Source organism: Mus caroli, unplaced genomic scaffold (assembly GCF_978045245.1).
Source record: "Mus caroli unplaced genomic scaffold, Mus_caroli_1 scaffold_9, whole genome shotgun sequence".
NCBI lineage: Eukaryota > Metazoa > Chordata > Mammalia > Rodentia > Muridae > Mus > Mus caroli.
Window position 1 is genome coordinate 16,525,494 of NW_028227264.1, and position 23,946 is coordinate 16,549,439.

Here is a 23,946-nt window from a genome sequence, read left to right on the forward strand (position 1 = left end):
AACCAAGGCAACTTGGATCATCAGTAACAGGACTTGAAACTTCTTCTGGTCCTTTTGAAAACTGTGGACCGAGTGGTCACAGTTTCTCCAGTAACTTCCTGTTGCAAGGTCTTTTTTCCTCAGTTGCTGCAAATTCATAAACACTTCCCTAACCAGAAAGACATTAATTAACTCAGGGATGCAGACACCACGTTGCTGCTTCTGCAATGAGCTGTTTTCCTGCACGGGTACCATTATGTTAGCTCTCCTAACTCTCCAGTTGTTCCGTCTTGGGCTCCTTGGAGATCCCTTCCTCTGCCCCTCAGAATAGAGTCCCCCATGATGTTCATTGTCCATGGGTGTCGGATGCTCCTTGGATGTTCTCATTAACTCCTCTGACTCAATGCTAAGTCTGTGGGGGACTAAACTCAAACAAACATCTCCTTAGTCGTGCACATGATTTTCTAATCAAACTTCTCTGATCCCCAGAAGTTTTAAATAATCACAGAGATCTGTCCGCCTTTGCCTCCCAAGTGCTTGGATTAAGGTCATGCACTGCCACCACCCAGACTCTTTAAGAGTCCTACTTTGTGCTCAGGATAAGCAAACTATTGTCTGTGGCCAAATCTAGCCACTGCCTGCTTCAGTAGAGTTTGCAAACTAAGAAAAAAATTTCACATTTTTAAATATGAAAGTATTTCAGGGCCGCAGAGATGTCTCAGCAGTTAAGAACACTCAGTGATCCTGCAGACAGCCTGGATTCTGCTCCCAGCACACCCTTGTGGCAGCTCAGTCCCCTTCCAGAGGATGTGATGCCCTCTTCTGGCCTCTGCAGGCATCAGGCATGCAAACAAACAAACAAACAAACAAACAAAAGCCAAAAAAGAAAAAAACCAATACCCATACACACAAAGTAAAAATGAACACATGTTTAAATATGAACTGTAAAAACAAATAAATATAAAAGAAAGACAATTAGCCTTTCATTGAAAACAGCTGCTTGAAGCGTTTGGAAAGACAGCTCTCACTCAGTAACACAAAACATTTGCCTTCTGGTCATTAACAGAACAAGTTTTTCGACTCTAGCTTTGTACCGTTTGTAAGCATCCTGACTTCTCTATCTCCTACACTTGAGCATCTTAACATTTTTTGTTTACACAATAGGTATGGGCTTCCTTCTCCCCTCTGCCAGTCAGAACTGCTTCTGTAATATCTGATTAAATATCTAGCCTGGCTTTCCCCAGCAATTCTTTCTTTTCCAGCATGGACGGCACATGCAGGGATACTATCCACTCTTCAGTCGCAGCAGGTATCCAGCAAGCATTCGTTCCCTGAATGAACCTGAGAGGCAAGTGCACGCATCGACCTCCAAGGATCACACGCTGTTCTGTTACACGCTGCTTTCTGAATGTGAGTTCCTTGATTGTATGCTTCATTTCTCGGTCTCTAGCATCTAACGCAGTATGGCACATGCTGAATTGTAAATCGCTGACGAGTTCCATGTCTTTAATAACAGTAAACCCACCGCTCAGTTAATCCTATATACTCTGGATGCTCAAGAGATGAGAATGGTTCACTGTAACTGGTTAAAATAACTTAGCCTGTCCTGTAATAAGTGGAGTTTAGTATCTCTTAGCCATTCTTCCTGCAATTCCAGACACTACCAGCAGGGGTCAGTCGGAGATTCTTTAGAACATCATCTGTAGGTTTAAGTACTAATTAACTCTGCATGTTATCTGTACTTAAAACACCTTATCAGAATAATATGATAAAAAAGTAACAGTTACACAATATTCAAGCTCCATTCGCTGCAATCAATGTGAGATTCTTTCAATACGACCCTTAAAATAAGTTTAGTAAACAAATGCTAGCTGAATGTCTATTCATGCCTTATACTTCTGTAGGAGCTACAGAGCAAAGATTCCCTTCAAGGATGTCAATAAATACTTCCTTTAGATCTAGTCGTCCCTTCGACTAGAGGAGACTTTAAGAAGCTCTCATCTCTCATCGCTAACTGGCTTCTGGATCCCCTGTGCCCAACCATCAGAAAGCCTTTAGTTCTTTCCTTCTAAATATTAGGACAGAGATGGGTTCTTTAAAATCTACTTTTCCCCCTTTCTCTGTAATCTTGTCCAAATCTTGCAATAGAAAAGATTCACAGAGAAAGGATTTTAAAAATCAGAAAAGCACCGAGGAGGGTGGCAAGAGTGGTTTAGGAGGCTCTGAGGAACGATGTGTCCTGCATAGGATACCCTTTAGCTGATCCACTAGATCTGCCTGACTTTGCAGTCATGGGTAAATAGGCTTCATCTATTGCCAGTCCGTTCTCTGTGAACAAAGAGTACCTTCCCTGAGGGCAGCATGTATTCTGGCTCCAGAGCCACACTCTGAGACATGTTTCTCTCTGTCTTCAAAACACATCCCCACTATTTTTTTTTTTTTCTTTTAGAAAATGGCACATTTTTGCACAGGCTCTAACTTTACTAGGGATCAGGATAAAAGCCTTCCTATTTTGGGGAATCTCTCATGATTGACCCAAAGGACCAATCTCAATTCTTTCTATGCCCTTACACCTTTATTTTAACCCAAAGAGGTTCTAAACTGTCTGTTTATCAACGGATTGAGTCCATTGCTCAGTGGGAATGTGGTAGTTAACCATTTAATGCCAAATGAGGTTGTGGTTTTATTCTATCATTTTTCCTGTAGAATCGTGCAATTTTGAACATTTTTGAGCCAAGTGGATGAGTGATTTTCTGTATTTTACTTACATCTTTCCTTATTGTTCTGCCTTTTATTTGGAAACAGTGATTGCTTTCTGCCATTTGCTTAATGAGTTTGACGTCATCCCATTGGGCATCAGATTAGAGTCATAAAAGGAACAAAAAGTCACATTGCTCTATTTCTAGTGCTATAAACAAAATTGCATGAAAACAAAGGCCAAAAAAATAAGTATTTGAAAATGCAAATGCTTTTCAGAATGAAAACCAAATTCCAGAGATGCTACTCTGTTCTTTCCAATTTGTGTCATTAAATTTTGATTCTGTAGGAAAAGAGTGGACTGAAGTAGACAACAACAGACAACTGCTTTATAGCCCGTTAGTGTCAACGTTCCCTGCCTGCATGCACGTCCTCCCAAATATGGGAATTAATTATCACAGACTGTGGGCCAAGCAGATGGGCAACTCTGATAAAGGAATAAAACTTTGGGGTGGACAAATAGATGTGACAAACCACTTACTGTAAGACATCCCCTGCAGATAATGCCATTCAATAGACTCCTCATAGGATGGTTCTGCGGCTGTTGGACGAATAAACAGAGACAGAGCCATCCCATGATCAAGGCTCTGGCGTACCACACCATAGTGATGTGCCTGTCATTATGTCGCAATTCTTCTATGCCCTAAACTTCTAGCATTACAGCTGGCCTCTCGGGTCTGTGCTTCCCACTGCTCTGAATTCTGCATCTGTGGATTCAATCAACTGCTAACTAGAAATGTTGGGGAGGGAAAAAAAATCTATCTATACTGAAAAAGTTCATCGTTCCTGTTACTATTGCCTGTATATTACTTCCATATCAATTACATTATATTACATATGGTCAGTAATCTAGAGACGATTGAAAGTATTCGAGGGGATGTGTGTAAGTTCTATGTAAGTACTGCATTATTTCATACAAGGAACTTGGCTGTCACTGGTTTGGGTGCACTGGAGTGGCCCTAAAACCAATCCTGCACCCAGAGGGATGACTCTAAGAGTGTGAACAGAGCATACATTGCTGTTCCATTTGTGTGTGCAACAACCCATACAAACAACAACAACATCATCCTCATATAGAAAGTCCTGTGAGAGTATGGAACGGGCAGCAGCTTCTTTGACCAAGTTGTCTGCAGGTGGACTCAGACTTGGATCCTGTTGCCTGAGTGTAAAGCCACTGTTTCCTGAGTTGGTGTGTGGCCTAGCCTTCCCCTGCCCCTGGATTTCTGGGTGGGTTGGCCAAGGGAGGATACTGGGGAATCCAGAGAATAAGAAAGGAATAGAGTTGAGGCCTTCATTACAATGGTTGGCTTTCCCCTGAGGGCATTCTGAGGGCACCCATTCTGTTAGGTATCTGTCTCCCCCACCCTCAACCTCTGGTAACCTTTCCTTTGCCTCCTCTGACCATTAAACAGGGGCCCAGATGTCACTACTTCTCCCTGGGTATTGCCATACCCATTGTTTTCTCCAGCTTTACCCATACTTCTGCTAATTGCCCCCTTTAAAACTCTCTTCACATTTCCCTGTTGCCCTATGCAAGTCTTTCCTAATAGACCCTGTTGATGGTCTGTTGGAGACATTTGGATACAATGGTAGGTACTGAGGTGAAGAGTCCTTGAAACTACAATCTTCCTGATCAAAATCCAACAGGATTTATATCAGAAAAAATTAAATACAAAAACAAATAGACTCCACGTTTGATATGTATAGCTTATGAGCTGTCAACTTCCTTCTCCCCCTTTTGCCTCCCATCAGGATGAGATGGGGAAAGGCTGGGTGCCTCCTTCCTTGTTTCAAATCACACAAATCCTGGCTGCTGAACATTCCACCAACTCCACCCCAAGCCATGACAAAGCCACAAGGCTGAGCCAGTATCCCTTCTCTATTGCAATGCTGCCTTTGGACCTGCTGGAAGTCTGTGTACTCCCTCCAGAAAACCTCCTTATGTGAATCGTAAGCTCTGATTGCCCCCTGCATGCTCATGTGGCCTTACAAGTCTTTCTACCAGAGCAAAATTTAGAAGGACCAAATGCGTTGTATCTCCGTGGCATGACTTTGTTCATCAATTCACTATGAGTGAAGTGTCACTGAATTTGCACACATGCAATGTACAGGTAGACAGCAGAAGGGACACAAGTGAGAGCTGCCATTGCCCTGCCATCCCAGATGGGCTGTGTGTAGTCTGCTGACCTCCTCCTGATACCTCTCAGAGTAAGGTATTGGTGACCTAAGAGATGAATCAAGGAAACATCAACCATAGGAGAATATTCTCACTGTTGAATCTGTGTTTGAGAATGTCTCCAAAAACATGAAAACCTCCACATTGACAAATTGCTGTTTGTTTTCCTTGCTTGCTTATATTTAAATGTGAGTAAACTAACTTAAGTAAAAGAGCTGGAAGAAGGGACTGTGGGGGTTAAAACTGTGCCAGGCCTCACTAGGAACCCTGCCATCTCCCCTCTTGCAGATTTTTCGTCTATGCAATAGACTAGGAAAATCACCAAATTGCTTCCTACTTGAAGGCTGATTCCTTTGACTGAAGCACCTACTCAGGCAGTTGCTGCCATAGTTCCTCCTAGTGTTCCCTAGGGAGTTTTACAAGCTACTTCTGCCAGAAGACCTGGATACACTCACCTCTTAACCACACAGTGCTATGATGGCTCAAGAAACTCTGAGACTCTGGGTTATATCCTTTAGTTTTACGTGTGTGTGTGTGTGTGTGTGTGTGTGTGTGTGTGTGTGTGTGTGTTTGTGTGTCTGTGTGTCTGTGTGTGTGTGTCTGTGTGTGTGTGTGTATGCAGTAATTTCTAACCCCAGGAAGCCCATATAAAAACCACACAATCAAGTTAATATATTTATAAGCTATGTGCCTAGATTGGGTAGATCTAACACTATACTAACTTATTCCCCAGCTATCAGACCCTTGTTACTTGTGGTTTCTCCTGGCCTCATGGTTCTGCTCCATCTTGGCTTCCTCCTCCTCTTCTCCCATCCTCTTTCCTTCCCTTCTTGTTCTCCTCTCTATATGTTCCCCTTTAAAGACCTTCTGTCCTACCTTTCCCCTCCACTGCCTAATTGTTGCGCGCATCCGACTCAACCAGCAAGAAGACGCTGCAACAGGATTCTTCTGCACACGTTTATTGGGAGAGCTTGATTGTAGAGGCGAAGAGACCCTGAGCCCAGAACTGGTGCTGCTTATATAGGCCTAGGAGAGGCGTGTCTCACACCCGCATTGGTTATGCACTATGCCTCATTTGCATGTTCCTCATCTGATTGGCTACTCTCTCTCTCTCTCTCTCAGTACCTCACAGTACCTCATTATCATACCTCATTTGCATGTCTCACATCTGATTGGTTATTCTCTCAGTACCTCATTATCATACCACATTTGCATGTCTCACATCTGATTGGTTAACTCTCTTAGTACTTTGCAGAGCCTCATTATCATGCCCGGGCCAGGCAGTGTTTTGGCAAAAAACTTTACTGCATATGTACACATTGGTCGTTTGCCCAAACTTATGCGTGGTGGCCAGCAGTAGCCCGCGCCACTCTGCAACGGCACATGTGGCTTCCCACACCTAATCACAGGCTTTAGCCTTTATTGACAGTTAAAATGAGGAGAAGATTCGCATGAGATCACCTGAGTACCTGATCAACTGCTCATCAGAGGCAAACCCTCTTGAGGAAGCAGAATTAACATCAGAATACAAACAACATCAGGACAACCCACAACAATATACATCAGCTACCCAGGCAGATTTTAATTTCAAATAATAGAGAAAACTTTTAAGTCCCCTATCATCATCATGAGGTGTGGTTTTAAATCAGAGTCTTGCTTTTCTGGTGTGTTGGGGTACCCAGGGCTCACTGTGGTGGGAGAACTGGGTTCTAGTAATGCTAAGTAGTCTTGATTTCTGTCGCTTATGTTCTTGCCTTTTGGTTATCTCTGGTGTTAGCTGGTCTTGCTGTCTCTGACTGTGGCTTGTCTCTCCTGCAAGCCTGTGTGTCAGTACGCCTGGGAGACCAGTTCTCTCTGGGAGGAATTTGGTTATGGAGAGCTGTGACACAGGGTTATCTCCTGGGCACAGACAGAAACTGGGAGGATCCTGTCCCTGGCTGCTCCTTAGTTCCTGTGTCCTGATGGCTCTGGGTGGGTCCCTCTTGGGCCAGGAATTTGAGCAGAAGTTTTGGTCTTGCCTGTGCTCACAGGTGTGTCAGCCCTCCTGGGAGACCAGCTCTCTCCCTCAGTGTTTGAGTATGGAGAGCTGTAGCACAGGATCAGCTCTGGGCATAGATGGAAACTGGAAGGTTGTAATTTTTTTTTATATATACTTAAGTACACTGCAACTGTTTTCAGACACGCCAGAAGAGGGCGTCAGATCTCATTACGGGTGGTTGTGAGCCACCATGTGGTTGCTGGGATTTGACTCAGGACCTTCAGAAGTAGTCAGTGCTCTTACCTGCTGAGCCATCTCACCAGCCCCAGAAGGTTGTATTCTTAATATTAATGTAATATTACTGTAGTGAGTATGTGTATAATTGCCACTTCTCTACTGCTTATTTAGTATTTTGATATTAAGACTATTTATTGAGAAGGATAAATTCAGTGTAGTATTCAATGATGATCATAGCTAGTTCAACTAACTCACTAAAATATTTACTGAGTATCGACTGAGACCAGCACTATCATTCTATTTGAGTATTAACTACTAGTGAAATGTGTCACTTTTTACTTTAAAAATATATTAGTAACCTGGAAGGAATTTTTTTTATCTCTATAGAACAAAAACATACTGCACTTGACAAAGTAAAATTAAGAACAAAAACTGAAACAAGTAAAGTAATCTAAGGTACCTCGATCATACTTATGAATTACTTTTTAAAGTTACTGTAAACAAGCCATATCTCAAAAGTATATAGCAACAGCTAAAGCATGTATCAGTCTTACCCCAGTGGCGGTAAGTAGAGGCTATTTGCTGAAGTTCTGACTGTTTGCATCTAGTCTTCTTTCTCCTAGCATCTAATCCTCTCTCTCAATCCCTTGTACTCAGATATTTGCACACAAGGAACTTACTCAAATGTGAAAATTCCTGTCTAGTACAAGTTCTACATGGTACTCTTCAATAGCCTAGCACCCTTTCCAGGGAGTTGTCTGTGAACCCTGGAGAGAGCCAACCTTGAATTGATAAGGCCAGCCACTTTTCTGCTAATAGGATGACAACAGTGGCTGTGAATATAGATAAGCTAGTTGATGTGTTTATAGTTTCACACCAGAGGTCTAGAGAAAAGAAATTTCTACAATGATTTCTCTAAAATAAAAATGAGATTAAAATGAATCTTCCTTCTGAGTGGATAGATGGAGGAAACTGATAAGCTCTGGAAATAATTGTATGGGCGGCGGGGCCCACTGGGGTATTGTGTATCCAGGAGAGTCATGCTATGATTCTGCCTGGGTTCCTCCTCACCTCTATACTGCTATAACTTCGTTTCTCTCTGTACAAATTCCTCAGTGTCTCTACTAAATTTATAAAGTAGAACTCAGTTTCTTTTATCTTGTACTTGGGGCTCTTTGCAAATGGCCCCTGGGGACTTCTCCAATCCACTTTCCCACACAGACCTTTGTCTCTACCACAGAATGAATAACCCAGAGATGGGTTAAACCCTCTCATATACACTGCTGCACAAGCTTGAGGTGTTCTTCCTCTCATTGTATCTCAAAGCCTCAGAACTTCCTTCCAATTCCATATTCTCTAGGGAAAATATAAAACACCCTAGCCTTTCCCCTGCCTCTACATCCTGTTCCTATGTTCCTACAATCCCCGATGGATGTGGCATTTGTGAGACAACTCTAATTGCTAATTGCTGTGTAAAACCATTCCTGGGGAGAGGTAAACAAATATCTACTTACTCCAGATAGAGAACTAACATAAGGCAAAATAAAGGATACTTTCAGAGTCCACCTTGGCAAACCAATGAGTTTTCTTGGGGTTACTTACAAGAGAAGAAACAACCCAAAGACAGGAGCATCGGCAAAACTCACCGCACGTGGGCAACCGCTGGTGAAAGCTGGAAACCTGGAGCGCAGTGCATAACACGGGCACTTCAACAGATCGGGGTGGGGTCCTTTCCAGCTGCTTTGAGCCTCTACCAGGAATTTTGCTGCTCTCTGCTTTGTCCACACCAGTGGTTCTCAACCTGTGAGTCGTGACTCCTTTCGCAAACTTCTACCTCTAGAAATATTGATATATGATGCATAACAGTAGCAGAATTAGAGTTGTGAAGTAGCAATAAAAATAATTTTATGGTTGAGGGTCACCAGTTACATGAGGGCTTGCAGCATTAGAAAAGTTGAGGGCTGCTGTTCTATGCAGCACACTGGTTTCTGCTTTTTCCAGGCAGCCTAGCTGGCCTGTTGCTTCCTGGCAGTTCGACTGGGCTGAGCCTCTTCTAGGAAGCTCATTTTGTATGAACCTTTCTCAGTCTTTACTGATAATATTTGCTTTGGAAGGAAGAGCCCAGTAACCTGGTCATTTTCAAGGGCCTCCTAAAGCCATTTTAAGTTTTTACCTCCAGAGCTCCTGCTTTTCCATACCCCAAGTTTCAGTGAACGCCCTCCAAGATGCAAGGTTGTAATCTCAGAAGGAACCAGAGCAGGATACTATTCAATTCATGATGCTTGTCAAGTTTCAGATGACTATGATCTGCTAAATTTATACTTTCTCAGGAGTGCTCTTCTCAGCCCTCAGGAGGATCAGTGTGCATGTACAATGTGCATATGTGATGTGTGTGTGTTTGTGTGTATGTGTGTAGGGGTGTGTGCTCTGTGTGTGTGTGTGTGTGGTGTATATGTGTGTGCATGTTATTGGAGTGTGTGTGTGTGTGGTGTGTATGTGTGTACATATTATTGGAGTGTGTGTGTGTGTGTGTGTGTGTGTGGTGTATGTGTGTATAGTGTGTGATGTTTCTGTGTGGTATAGGGATGTATATGTGGGGGTATAATGTATAGTATGGGAGTATATGTAATGTGTGGTATGGGAGTGTTGTATGGGAGTGCGTATGTGTATGGGTTATATGGGTATATGGTGTGTATATGTGTAGGGATGTGGGGGATGGAATGGGGGTGTGTATGTGTGTGTGGTATAGGGGTATGTATGTTTATGTGGTAGGTTTGTGTGTGTATGTGGTATGAAGGTGTGTATGTATGTGTGGTGTGTGTTGGAAATTGGTGCTAATTCTTTGAATCTGCATGTCCAGATACTGAAGGTCCTTGTCCCCAATTGTTTTTTGATATATCAATAAAGATGCCAGCAGCCAATGGTTGGGCACAGGACAGGAACACTTACAGTTGCACAGGTAGAACGCAGAGACATCACCATATCTGGGGGGGGAGACGGAACAGACTCAGAGGTGTAGGGAAGACAATCCAAAATGTAGGCAGAAAGGGAAAGCAGCCCACAGAAGAGCAGACAAGAAGAGTTTTGGGGCAGCAAAGACCAATGAGCATCACAGAAGGCAATTGGGCAGCAAAGTTAAAGGTAGATTTGGAAGCTGTTTAGCCAGGAGTACTGTAGGAGGGAAGGGCACACACTAGCTGTGGGAGGCTTAGAAGTGCCCAGCCACTGAGCCAGTAAGGCAAGTTAAAGATAAGCTAATATGTGTGTGTATGCCTTTCATCCAAGGATCCAGAGACCCTGGGCAGGTGTCTGGTAGTGCGGCCCACTTAGGAGCATAAAGTGGGGTTGGTAAAAGTACATGCTACAGGTATGTGTATAGTGTGTGTGTGTGTGTGTGTGTGTGTGTGTGTGTGATGGAGTCTGTGTGGTGTGTGTGTATATGATGGGGTATGTGTATAGTGTGTGTGTGTGTGTGTGATATGGATGTGAGTGAAGGGGTGGTATGTGTCAGGGTTATGTATGAGTGTGGGGGCTGCATAGTGGATTTGTGTGTGGTGTCTATGGTGCTATGTATGTGGAGTGTGTGTGTGTGTGCGTATGTGTGTGTGTATGTGTGTGTGTGTGTGTGTGTTGCTAAGTGTATGGTGGTATATGTGAAATTTGGTGTGTGTGTGTGTAGGCTTGTGTATCCAATCTTGATGCCTCTATGGCCTGGCCTTTCTAGAGCTCCCTGAGAGGGTAGCATCCCATGATCTGAATAGTATAGAATGTTTCATATGTTTTGTGAGCAGAGCCACCACCTTCTTGACTTTGAACTGTTTCTCTAAATGACTATAACAGCCATTCAAATTTTCTGTTGCTAAAAGAATATATAGAGCTCTGTCTAAAATAATCATCAATTCCACACAAACTGGCCATTAGAAACTGTAAGCTGCCTGCCCCCTGTGTTGCCTGGTCTCTAAGAGCAGGCAGTGCTACAGCCTTTGGCATATAGCCCCAAATCCCTTTATGATGGCTAGGTAAGGTCAAAGACAGCTGTATACAAAAAGGATCCCAAAAAAACTGAACTTGAAACTTTCCTAGGTGCTGGGCTTTATTAGAAGTAGGGAGGAAATAGCATTTGATTTTATTGGCTTGCCAGGATGAGGGGATGGCCACCTCTTTCAAATTACATCTAATATTTGCCCACTAAAATATTCATCACACTCTGCTCTACAGCATTGATATCTTCTATTTCTTGTGGTCCCTGGATTTGGCTAAAGCAATGCAGGATGATGTCTGATCTGCCTCTGCTATAGCTGTTTATCCTTGGGCTGATTTAAATAATTTAGATAAGAGGACTGGCATCTTACGGCTTAGGGCTCTAAAATTGGTCTTTGCCTTGTCAGCGAGGATAATACCTATAAAGTTCCTAGGCATGCAGAGTCATTCTAAAACGCAATTGTGTGCGTGCGTGCGTGTGTGTGTGTGTGTACAGAGGCTGCCACTAAAGGAGAAGTCAGGGATGGAGGATCTCTTCACTATTCCCCCTCTTCTCTCTCCCCACCCCTGAAGTAGGCTGGATGGGACACACTGGTTTCTGCAATTCCAAAGCCCTGACACTGCTGCTTCCCACAAGTGCATCCTGGCTTTGAGGCTGACCTGGAATGGCATTAGAGCCTCCCTACTCTTCCTGGGCATCCATTTTGGAGTCGTTGCCAGCAAGGGGTTAATCTGAGCCTGTGCACACAATACTAGAGGCATCCGCATGGAGGCCTACAGTTGCTGCATAGGCACATTTGGCCCACGTTTCCAAAGAGGCTGTAGCTGTTACTGCAGAGAGCACACTGCCTGCCACTGCTGGACCATTAGTATGGAAATGAGGCATGTGTGTGACAGGTGGCCTTACAACCAACACAATTAACTTTCTCCATTAGCTGATGCTCTGACAAAACAGATGCAGCATCAATAAGGGCCCCCACCCCCTCAGAAAAGGAGCGACACATTGCACAGCCCTTATTTATAAGGAGGGGTAACATAATTTCTTCTGTACACACCAAGCTGATGGCACTGGAGTTTGCTTTTGTCCTGTTGCAGTGGTTGTTTATATTTTTACGTTTGCCTAGCATTAATATTGCAGTGCTCCCACAGGCTAATTAGGGTTTCCCAAAGTTTTCAAAATCCAGGTCCTCTGGGTAAAAAGAGAGAAGTTGGGGAAAGCAAGCCGGGATCTTTGTTTTCAGGAAGGAAATACAGAGATCGTTTCTGACTTCGGGCTGCAAACGAGGGATTTTGCTTTTGCTATTTACTCTCTCCAGCAGCTCCGGATAATTGCCAGAATCTCAGAAGTGGGAATCTTAAGGAAAGAAAGGCCAGGAGAAAATGGAATGCTATACTCTAAGAAGGCAAATGTTGTTGAAAATTTTACCAGTATTGTAGTAACAATAACAAAGAGAAATCTAATAAAAAATTCTGGAGCCTGAAACTTTTATTTGGAAGAGACGTACAGTTTCTAATAACTCTCATCTTTTTATCTAAGATAGCCAATGTGCTTGTCCAGTGTTTTAGTATTCATTTGGGTTCGGAACTCTACTTCAACAGAAGCAAAATGTAACTCCGATAGTATTGCTGTCATTCAAAAAATAAATAAATAAATAAAAGATTTACCTTTGCAGACCATTGTGTTTTAAAAGGGAGAAACATGCCTCTACACCCTGAAAACATATCATCTAAAAGATGTGAAATTCTTACATACTTCTCTTTTAGATCTACTATTATTTCTCTGGCTTTGCTGGCCTCACACATACTAGAACAGTCCTTTGGAAAAGACCTATTTTGCTTCATCCCAGAGATGCCAAGATGATTCAACATATATAAATCAATAAATGTAATCCTCTCTACTAACACACTGAAAGACAAAGATCACATGATCATATCATTAGATGCAGAAAAGGTCTTTGACAAAATCTGATATCCCCTCATGATAAAAGCCCTGGAGATATTAGGGATACAAGAAAAAAAGTCAACATAATAAAGGCAGTTTATTGTAAGCCCATAGTCACCATCAACTTAAATGGAGAGAAACTGAAAGCAATTCCAATAAAATCAGGAACAAGACAAGGTTGTCCACTCTCCATAACTGTTCAATATAGCTAGTGAAGTCTTACAGCAGTGAGATAACTGAAGGAGACCAAGGTGATACACAATGTAAAAAAGTCAAATTATCTTTGTTTTTCAGGTAATATGATACATAAGTGACCCTAAACATTTTACCAGGAAACTCCTAGTTTCAGCAAAATAGCTGGATAAAATAACTCACAAATTTCAGTAGTCTGTTGAAATGACAGACTGAGAAAGAAATCAGGGAAGAAACACTTTTCACAAAAGCCTCAAAAAATATAAATTATCTTGAGGAAACTCTAAGTAAGCAAGCAAAGGACTTGTATAACAAAACCTTTATGATAATTAAAGAAGATATCAAAAGATGGAACAAAAGACATCAAAGAAGATATCAAAAGACCTCCCAAGTGTATGAATCAGTAGGATTAATATAGTAAAAATGGCCATCCTACCACAAGTAATCTACAGATTCAGTGCAATCCCTCTTCAAAACTCCAGCACGTTTCTTCACAGAACTTGAAAAGATAATTTTCAGTATCATATGGAAACACACATGCACACACACACACATAAGCAGGATAGCCAAAATTATCCTGAATCATAAAGAATCTGTTAGAGGCATCAGCAGACATGACTTCAAGATGTACTATAGAGCTATAACAATAAAAACAGTGTGGTATTGACACAATGTAGACACATCCATCAGTGGAATCGAATTGAAGACCCAGACATAAATCCAGGCACCTATGGACCCCTCCCTGTATTCTTTTATAAAGAAGCCATAAATGTACACTAGGGGCAAGAAAAAGACAACATCTTCAACAAATGATGTGGCTCAAACTGGATGGCTACATGTGAAAGAAACCAAACAGATCCATAGTTACCACTCTGCACAAAACTCAGCTCCAAATGGATCAACATGAAGCCGGATACACTGAACCTGATAGAAGAGAAAGTACAGGATAGCCTAGAAGTCCTTAGCATGTGAGAAGACTTTCTGAAGAGAATACCATTGGCACGGGCACTAAGATCAGCAATTACAAGTAGAAACTTACAAAACTAAAAACCTTTTGTGTAGCAAAGTGTGCCATCACTTGAAGAAACAGCAGCCTCCAAAATGGAAAAAAAAAATTACCAACTACACACCTAATAGATGTCTAATGTCTAAAATATATAAAGAAATCAAGAAAACAGCCTGACTTTAAAAAAATGGGGTACAGATCTAAACAGAGAATTCTCAAAAAAGGAAACTCAAGTGATTGAGAAATACTTAACACTTTAAATATTTCTTTAATGTTTAACATCCTTAGCAGTTAGAGAAATGGAAGTCAAAACTACTTTGAGATTTCCTCATACACCGGTCATGGCTATCATGGCTAGTATCAGTAAAACAAATGACAGATCATGCTGGCAAGGATGTGGAGAAGAGGGATCGCTCATCCACTGCTGGAGGGAGGACAGACTTGTACAGCCACTACAGACACCAGTGTGGCAGTTCCTCAAGAAGGTGAGATCAATCTACCTCAGGATCCAACTATAGTACTCCTGAACTTGTGGTGGTTTGACTAGGTATGGGTTCCATAGACTCATGTGTACCAATGCTTGGCCTATAGGGAGTGGCACTACTGGGAGGTGTGGCCTTGTTGGAGTAGGTGTGGTCTTGATGGAGGAATGTGTCACTGTGGGGGCAGGCTTTGAGTTCTCATATGCTGAGGCTATGGTCAGTGTGACACATGGTTTTCTTCAGCTGCCTGTGCATCAAGATATAGAATGTTTAGCATCTTCTCCAGAACCATGTCTGTCTGGATGCTGCCATACTTCCCACCATGATGCTAGTGGACTAAACCTCTGAAACTATAAGCCAGTCCCATCAAATGTTTTTTGTTTTTGTTTTTTATAAAAGCTGACTTTGTCATGGTGTCTCTTCACAGCAATGAAACTCAAACTAAGACAAGTATACAGCCAAAGGATGCTTCATCCTACTACAAAAACACCTGCTCAACAATATTCATTGCTGTTCTATTCATAAAAGCCAGAAAATTTGAACAATCTAGATGTCCCTCAACAGAAGAATGGATAAAGAAAATGTGGTACGCAATGTTCATTTCTATCCTATTCATAATATCTAGAAATCGTGGCATTTTCAGGTAAATAGATGGGACTAGAAAAGGAAACCATCCCGAGTGAGATAAAAGAAAAAAAATCCCGAATGGAGTAATCCAGACCCAGAAAGTCAAGTTTATTATGTATTTGCTTATATGTGAAGTTTAGCTATAAATTCAATAATAACCAAACTACAGTCTGCAGAGCCACAGAGGTTAGCCATAGAGTAGGCGACCCAGGGGAGGGGTGCAGATAGATCTCCCTAGGAAAGGAGAATAGAATAGTTATGAATGGGGGGGTGTGGCAGGATAAAGTTGGGAGGGGAAATGGAGAGTTGTCAGGGAAGGGAATATGGGGAGGAATAGCTAAAATTAAGAGTTATTTCAGGGATAATATGGAGACCTAATACAGAAGTCTTCTAAAAAATAAAGGGATATAAAGGCTGTCTACGTGAAATGCCAAACAATGGGGGAAACAGTGCTACAACTGGACTTCTCTTATCAATGAAGTTTCCAGTACTGGCACTGGGGTACATATGATTGAGTTTGTCAACCAAAGCCATCCCAGAGTAACCTACAAACCACTCAGAGCATTGCCAAGACTGTTGGGGAATTCTAGACTATCCACTTAAATGACCAGGCATGGAATAAATGGAATAAATGCTATTTTTGCTACATTTCTTCTTATCGCTGTTCTCTGAGACTTTGAATTTCCTCATGCAAAACAAGGACTGTTTTTAGTACAGTCTTTTAATGCTTTAGGTGACAGACAGTTCATAGTGATAGCTTCTTGAGCAATTACGTAAAATACAAGGTTTCAGATCCAAGAAATAATATTGGTTCTGAGGGAAACAAGAACTCCTGGGCCAGATTTCACAAACCGTTGTGTTTGGTGATGAAATGGCGGGTCCGTTATTGTAATATGGCATGCAAATAAATGATCAAAGTCACTGAAGGCAAAACTGAATCCCCTAAATAAGCCCTTCCATTGCACACAGTGTGTATTGTCATGGTGATTAGACAGAGCTCAGAATTGGAAGGGATTATATGATATTGTAGAGGGAAGGCCATTCATCTCCTTCCTCATAGCTCCGGCCCAGAATGCCTACTTCTGAAATAACCAAATGGTTTGCCTCCCTTACTTCAGTTTTCATAGTGCTCAGAAAGCAAATAGCTATATCTTTTCTTTTATTAATTGAACATGAAATACTTTACCATTTCACTAACAAAAATATAAAGACTTGGTCCTCAACATTTTTAAAGAAAATACAAGTAAATAATCCCCAAAGTAGAAGGGTGCTAAGTGATAGAAAGCATACACCAAAGGTCACATGTTGCATGATTCATTTGTATCCAATAGAATAGCGCTGAGCTGAAGATGTGGCTCTAAGGAAGGCTATGTGCCCACCTCGTGTGTACAGTCCTGTCCCTCAGGGGCAGTAGGGTCAGAATCAGTGAGCCTAACAGACAGAGCAACTGCTGGTCATGCCAGGGCTAGTAGGAGAGAAGTAGAGAGTAAGTGCCCCCCTGAGTGACAGAGTTTATTCTAAGTAATGGAAATGCTTTTTAAACCAGGCAGAAGTGGCTTTGAAATCTAAGTAGTTTGACCAGGCATTTAAACCCCAAACATTAATTATACTAACAATTTTGTAAGATTTTATTTCCTGGAAACAGATTGTAGTTTTCAGTACAACTAATTTCAGAGATGTTGTGTACAGTGTAGTAATACTTACCTAGCCTGACTCGTGAATATACACAACACATCATCTACAGTTCCACAAATACGCACAAATACAACTCAGTGGATAGATATCTATCAAGCATCTTTCATTGGCAAGGAATTGCATCATCAGTCCCGTAGATGACACAATAAGAAGGCAGGTGATGTAGAACAAAGGAAGAATGGGAAATGCTTTAAAATGACATGTGCCACATACGTGTTCACAAACAAGGCATAGGAATGTCATGGTGGGCAAGTTGAAGATGGGACTGTCAGAAAACATTTTTATTGCATTTCTGTTTATCTGTGGTGATGTATTCAATCTTTTTTTAAGTGCTTGATTTAACCATTCAGGTTTTGTCTATTATTCTTTACCATCAGTTAGTTACATATATTCTGTCCCCTACCTGAAGAGCTCCTCTTGTGTAGGTATCAGGGAGATGACTCTGAGCCCAGAGAAGTGTACTTATTCTTGAATGCAAAGCCTTGAGTTTACTAGCTTGTGATACATGCATCACTGAATCCTCATGGATGAAATCAGAACACTTTTGTTGAATCTAGTATGGAGGATCACATCATAGAAGGAACATTAAAACATATGCAGAATTTATCTTTGTCTTTCCTATAATCATTAATCACATTCAGAAAAAATATGCCATTAAAACCAATGGATTTATAACTAGTTCACACATTTCAGCAATTTGGGAATGAGCTCAGAGTTTAAAGATGATGAGAATAGCATTGTACAGAAATTCCAGCAAGAATTCAACTGGAAATAAGTGTAACTGTGGCAAGATAGTATGGTCAGCATTTTAAGTCTAATGCCAGTATAGTAGGCACCGTGTTGGTCATTGGGGTTAAAGATCATAATCTGAAGATATTCATAATATGAAGATGTTCATCGCTCCAAACTTAAGGAAAACCACAGGAACTCCAAACTTTTAAACTCATTGGCTTGTAGTTTTCGTAGACGGAGGAGTTCAAATAATACTGGGTTTCCACAAATCAATATGCTCCAGGGTAAGAGACTCTTAAAAAATAAGTTGGATAGTAAAGTATATGTGCACACACACACACACACACACTCAGGAGTGGGGATGGAGAGAGAAGATGTAAGGGAGACAACCATTACCTAGAAGATGAAGGTTTCTACCTCCACAACATCAAAAGATCATATTTAAAATGCTTGTTTATTAGAATCAATGAGCCTGAACCCCTGGGAGCTCTCAGAAGATGCGCTACCAACCAAAGAACATACACGGGCTAGACTGAGACCCCTGGCACATATGTAGTAGAGGTGCAACCCAGTGTCCATGTGGCCCCTCAACAACCAGAGTTGGGGCCGTCCCTAAAGCTGTAGGCTGACTGGGGAATCCTGTTCAACAGGGCTGCCTCATCTGGCCTCAGTGGGAGAGGATGTGCCTAATCCTGCAGTCTTGCTGTGTCAGGGTTGGGGGACACCTGGGTGGGCCCCCTCTGAGAGGAGAAAGGGGGGAGAAGAGAAGGAAGGGACTCTGTGAGAAGGGGACTGGAGGGTGCAGCATTTGGGATGTAAACTAATTAATTAATTTAGAAAAAAGAAAAACTGTTTGTTTATTTTTACCAATATGTGTTTAGCTAGCTGTGAAGGCGGGACAGGCCAGCACCCTTCTGGCTTCACCTTCTTTCACAGTAAGCAAATCCAGTCTGTCCTAACTAAAGGCCTGTCCTCTCTTCCCTTCGTAAAAGGACTATATCTACCTCTCAATCAAGTGTAACTTTAAAAAGAATATATGGCTAAATAAACATAACTTGATATTTATAAATATGTAGTAAGTATACGGTTCTAAGGTGCTGACTATATCGAAGCTATTAGCCAACCTCCAGTATTTTCTCATTTTCCAAAGCACAAATTCTTCCCCTTTAACAGGTTCATACTCAACCCAGAACCTGGCAACTCCCGACCTGCTTTCTGATGCTATGAATTTGACTGACCAGTGTTCCTCACATACATGGAATCATACACTATGTTTTAGTGATTGACTTATTTAATCTCCTTTAATGTCTTCAAGATTTACACCAGTATAGCATGCACCCAGTACTCATTTTAAGGCCTGTGCAAACTCTGTCTTGCTGAACCGTTCATGCCCTGGGTCAATACTTAGGTGGCTTCCATCTTTTGTATGTGGTGAAAAATGCTCCTATGCCCAGATGAATTCTATTCAGAATTCACTCTTATTTGTTGTTGGTTTGAGGCAGGCGCTCTATAAAGCCCAGTTCCCTTGAACCCATTCCATTTCTTCATCTCCAAATGGCTGGGATTTCTGGGGCGTGCCACCACACCCAGCTACATCTAGTCTTGACTGCAGACTGGTCCGCGCGTTTAGCAGAGTTGCTTGTTTTGTCCTTTGGTTGCAGTAAACTCAGGGCTCTCTCGGCTCTAGAGGCACAATAAGCAAAGTACTGTGTAGAGATTAGACTGTGTATCCCCTTCTTCTGTGTCCCAATCTTATCTCCCAGTATCTTATCTGGCAGTACGGGAGGGCGACTCTGCTGTCAGTCTGGCCTTCTCCGGTCCAGAGCAAGTTGCCCAAGGAGTAGCCAACCTTCCTGCCGCTTTTATTTGCCTCCCTGCCCAAGGAAGCATTCCCTTCTTTCCACACTGGGGAAGCATCAGGCGATAGTAGAGGAAACAGATCATTCTCTAGCAAAATCGATCCTCGTCCTACTACTGTTAATGTTTCCAAGTTGGCAGAACACTCGACATCTTGGGCACTGCCGCGCTGGGCTTCACAGCCGCCCTGGGCTTCACAGCCGTGGTAATGAGGTGCGGCTCCCGTGGGTCGGTTGGCATAACTCAACTGTGCTACTTTAACATGCATGACTCAATTACACAAGAGTTAGCTAATGAGCAATGGGAAGAAGTTACAGGTTAAAACAAATGGCGACTAAATGAATCAAGCATAGCCTTTCAGATGCCCACCGCTCAACAAAGACTTGGCACGACACTTTCTTCACTGGGTATGAATCATCCCGCTGAAAAGGGGAGACCAGGGCCACCTACGTTCAGAGTTCGTACAGTATGACCTCGAGGCCCGGTGTCTACCACAAGCTTCCTTGCAAAAGGCCAAGCCTGAAAGAATAAAGGGCTTACACATGGGCATTAAATAATTCTCTTAGAGATGCAAATTTCTAATTAGTTACTGTGGCAACTGGAGAGGCCGAGAAGTAAGCCCCTATCACAATGAACCTGAGAGTTTACTTTTTTGATTTACTACAGGCCTGCAAGAAGCAATGGGGAGGAAAATAAATATCGCTTTAACTGTGGACAGAATGAAGTGCAGCAAGTGGCGGGGTCTCATCCCCACCCCTACCCTGCCCCCTTTCTAATTTCTACAAGTCTAAGAAAGACGTTAGGCTTGACGCACTGTCTCGTGCAAAGAGAAACAAAATTCTCAGTGGCTTTGTGAAATCATAGCTGCTGAAAACACAACCCAAATGTAAACACTGTTTCTTAACTTACTCTGAGATTTTTACATCTTTAAGGAGAACAGAGCCGAAGATTGTTACCAAACATGATCTGAGGAGGAATGATGTAATTTTTGCTTTAATGTGTATGATTGGCTTTTATTTTTTAAACATTATGTGCTACGCCCACTCCAGTCCATGGCAATTATGCATCGTTTTTTAACATTTTACTTAACATGAGGAAAGAAAAGTTTTATGTAGTTGGGATACTTATTCAATCAAGAGTAATCTAATTTCTAACTTTGAATAACATGAAAAGAAAAGACAAAAGCACTCCCAGAATGTTCTGTAGCCTTAAGAACTAAGATTAATTTTTATGAAAACATGATCTGAGAAAATTTACCCCAATAGAGTTTTTAGGACTAATTAGGTAAAGTTTAAGAAATACAGGAATAATATTTCCTCTAACTTCATTGGCAAAAAAAAAAAAAGTACTATCAACAAACCTGGGTATACCTTCTGCCTGCGGTGACAGTGGCTGGTGACAGGAGGGATGACAGGAGGGACTTCCTCAAGTAACTACCAAAGGGCCATGACAAAAGGTCTCACCTACAGCATAAGAGAAAGAATCATGGCTGACTCTGAAAAGCTTTTCCCTTGATACAATCCATCTCAGAGGAGAATTTCTTCCTACAGTTATCTGTACAAGCTGTTGAGTACAAGAAAAACACATTATAAAGAATTCTGCATACATTATAAATGGGGGTCAAATAATCATTGTAGTTTCCTGTTAGACCGCACTGTTACACTTTCTGCCAAAAGTTTTCAAACTGTAGAAATCAAGTATCTTGAAAAAGAAACTCCTTATTACCAGTTGGAACGTTTTCTGGGTTTATGCCCAGAAAAGGAATTGCTGGATCCTCCGGTAGTACTATGTCCAATTTTTTGAGGAACCGCCAGACTGATTTCCAGAGTGGTTGTACCAGCTTGCAATCCCACCAGCAATGGAGGAGTGTCCCTCTTTCTCCACATCCTTGCCAGCATCTGCTGTCACCTGAATTTTTGATCTTAGCCATTCTGACTGGTGTGAGGTGGAATTTCAGGGTTGTTTTGATTTGCATTTCCCTAATGATTAAGAATGTTGAACTTTTTTTCAGGTGCTTCTCAGCCATTCAGTATTCCTCAGTTGAGAATTCATTGTTTAGGTCTGTATCCCATTTTTAATAGGGTTATTTGATTTTCTGGAGTCCATCTCCTTGAGTTCTTTATATATATTGGATATTAGTCCCCTATCTGATTTAGGATTGGTAAAGATCTTTTACCAATCTGTTGGTGGCCTTTTGTCTTGCAAAAATCACATGTCCCAGTAAAGAGGAATGCCAGGGCCAGGAAGCCGGAGTGGGTAGGTTGGGGAGCAGGGCAGGGGGAGGGTATAGGAGGCTTTGGGGATAATATTTGAAATGTAAATGAAGAAAATATCTAATAAAAAAGAAACAGAAACTCCTTTGGCTAATTTACGGCAGACTTTTCTCTGTGGTGGTGGTAACTTGCTCTAATTTCATAAATAGCATGGTTTATTTTCATAATTTTCTCAATACGTGTAAGATCTCTGAGTTCTAGCAAAGTAATGTGATTTCAGGTTACATAAGTAATGATACAACAAGAATGCCTGTTGTGTAAATTTGTGTAAAATAGATAATTTCTTTTTAATTATTTGCATTATTTGAAATAAATTTTCTAATTGTATTTGGGTTGATGTAGGGTACTGGGTCTTATAGAACCTCAACCACGTCATCAGCTTCCAGGGGGTGTGTTTGTACCTTACAACACATTTTAATATCTAATCTTGGTTTCTGGATGAAACATTTTAATGAATAAATACATTGTTTCCTACATTTTTATACATTTACAAAATTATGTTGCTTGTTATTACATTGTTTTCTAATGAATCTGTCAATCATTTAGCTTGCCAACTACTTTATTAGTTATCATATGTGTCTGCATGGTCTTTAAAGAAATAATTTCACAAAGTGAAATAGTGGTCTATGAAATTTTCTAGCATAGCCCCCAACATACTAATACTCACGTTAGAAGTGATTATCTCAGTCCAAAAGGGCTCCTAAAGCCAGAAATAACGTGCAATGAAGTCTTTTGCCTTAATAATTGTTTTCAGTTAAGTTATGACTCATAAGACTTAATAACTAGAAAGACAACCTCAGTGTGTGTGTATGTGTGTGTGTGTGTGTGTGTGTGTTCAACAGTGCCATTTCCTATGACAATGTGCATCTATTTAGAATTTTTAAAAATAACTTTTTATCATCTATTGCTAAATCTTCCAAAAAGAATGCTTATAAAATCAGTTTTGGAACAAAACATATTAACTTAGAAAAATGTGTGTATGTAAACATATAAATATTCCTAGAAATAAGTAAAAATGCTGACTGGTTGTTTTTCAAACTTTATTCAGAATTCAGTTAGATTTTACAAGACTAGGACATGTCATCATGTACAAACTAACAGAACATATCTCTCTGAAGCACATGTGTGTGTGTGCACATACATACACACACTTCACATATGCTTGTCTTATACTTCATAAAATTTTCTAAATTTCTTGAGATTCTATGGACATGTTGAATAAATAATTATCCTTGATATGTAATGAGAAATCTATATGGATTGTGTGACAAGAATGTCTTCAAATTTTTAACTTAGAATTGTTCCTGTCTAAAGGAAATGCAGGGACAAAGGATAGAGCAGAGACTGAAGAAAAGTTCGTCCAGAGACTGCCCTACCTGTGGATTCATCCCATATGCAGCCACCAAACCCAGACACCATTGCAGATGCCAAGAAGTCCTTGCTGACAGGAGCCTGGTATAGCTATCCCCTGAAAGGCTCTGCCAGAGCCTGACAAATACAGAGGTGGATGCCATTGAACTGAGCATGCGGACCCCAATGGAAGAGTTAGGGGAAGGACTGAAGGAGCTAAAAAGGCTTGCCAACTCATAGGAAGAACAACATTATCAACTAACAGAATTCCCAGAGCTCCCAGGGACTAAGCTACCAATCAAGGAGTACACATGGAGGGACCCTTGGCTCCAGTGTATATGTAGCAGAAGATGGCCTGATCTGGCATCAATAGGAGGGGAGGCCCTTGGTCCTATGGAGGCTTGATGCCCCAGCATAGGGTGATGCTAGGGTGGTGAGGCAGGAGTGGGCTGGTGGGTAGGGGAGCACCCTTATAGAGGCAGGGGAAGGGGGAGGGGATGAGTGTTTGAGAAGGGGAAACTGGGAAGAAGGAACAACATTTGAAATGAAATAAATAAAATAACCAATTAAAAATGTAAAAACAACAACAAAAAAAGAACTTCTCCCAAAACCTAGAAGGACAAGAAGCCATCCACCTTACCAATAGTTCTCCAATGTAAAATAGGTAGCTACTCATATGTGC

At 41.5% G+C, this 23,946-nt stretch overlaps 1 long non-coding RNA gene across 1 annotated transcript; it reads left to right on the forward strand.

Moving 5' to 3' along the window:
- Positions 1 to 1,268: 1,268 nt before the first annotated feature.
- LOC147002568 (uncharacterized) lies at positions 1,269 to 23,669 on the forward strand. The gene is made up of 3 exons (XR_015048513.1): positions 1,269 to 1,389; positions 15,158 to 15,316; positions 23,229 to 23,669. It is a non-coding gene; the product is annotated as an uncharacterized LOC147002568 (long non-coding RNA).
- Positions 23,670 to 23,946: the final 277 nt, after the last annotated feature.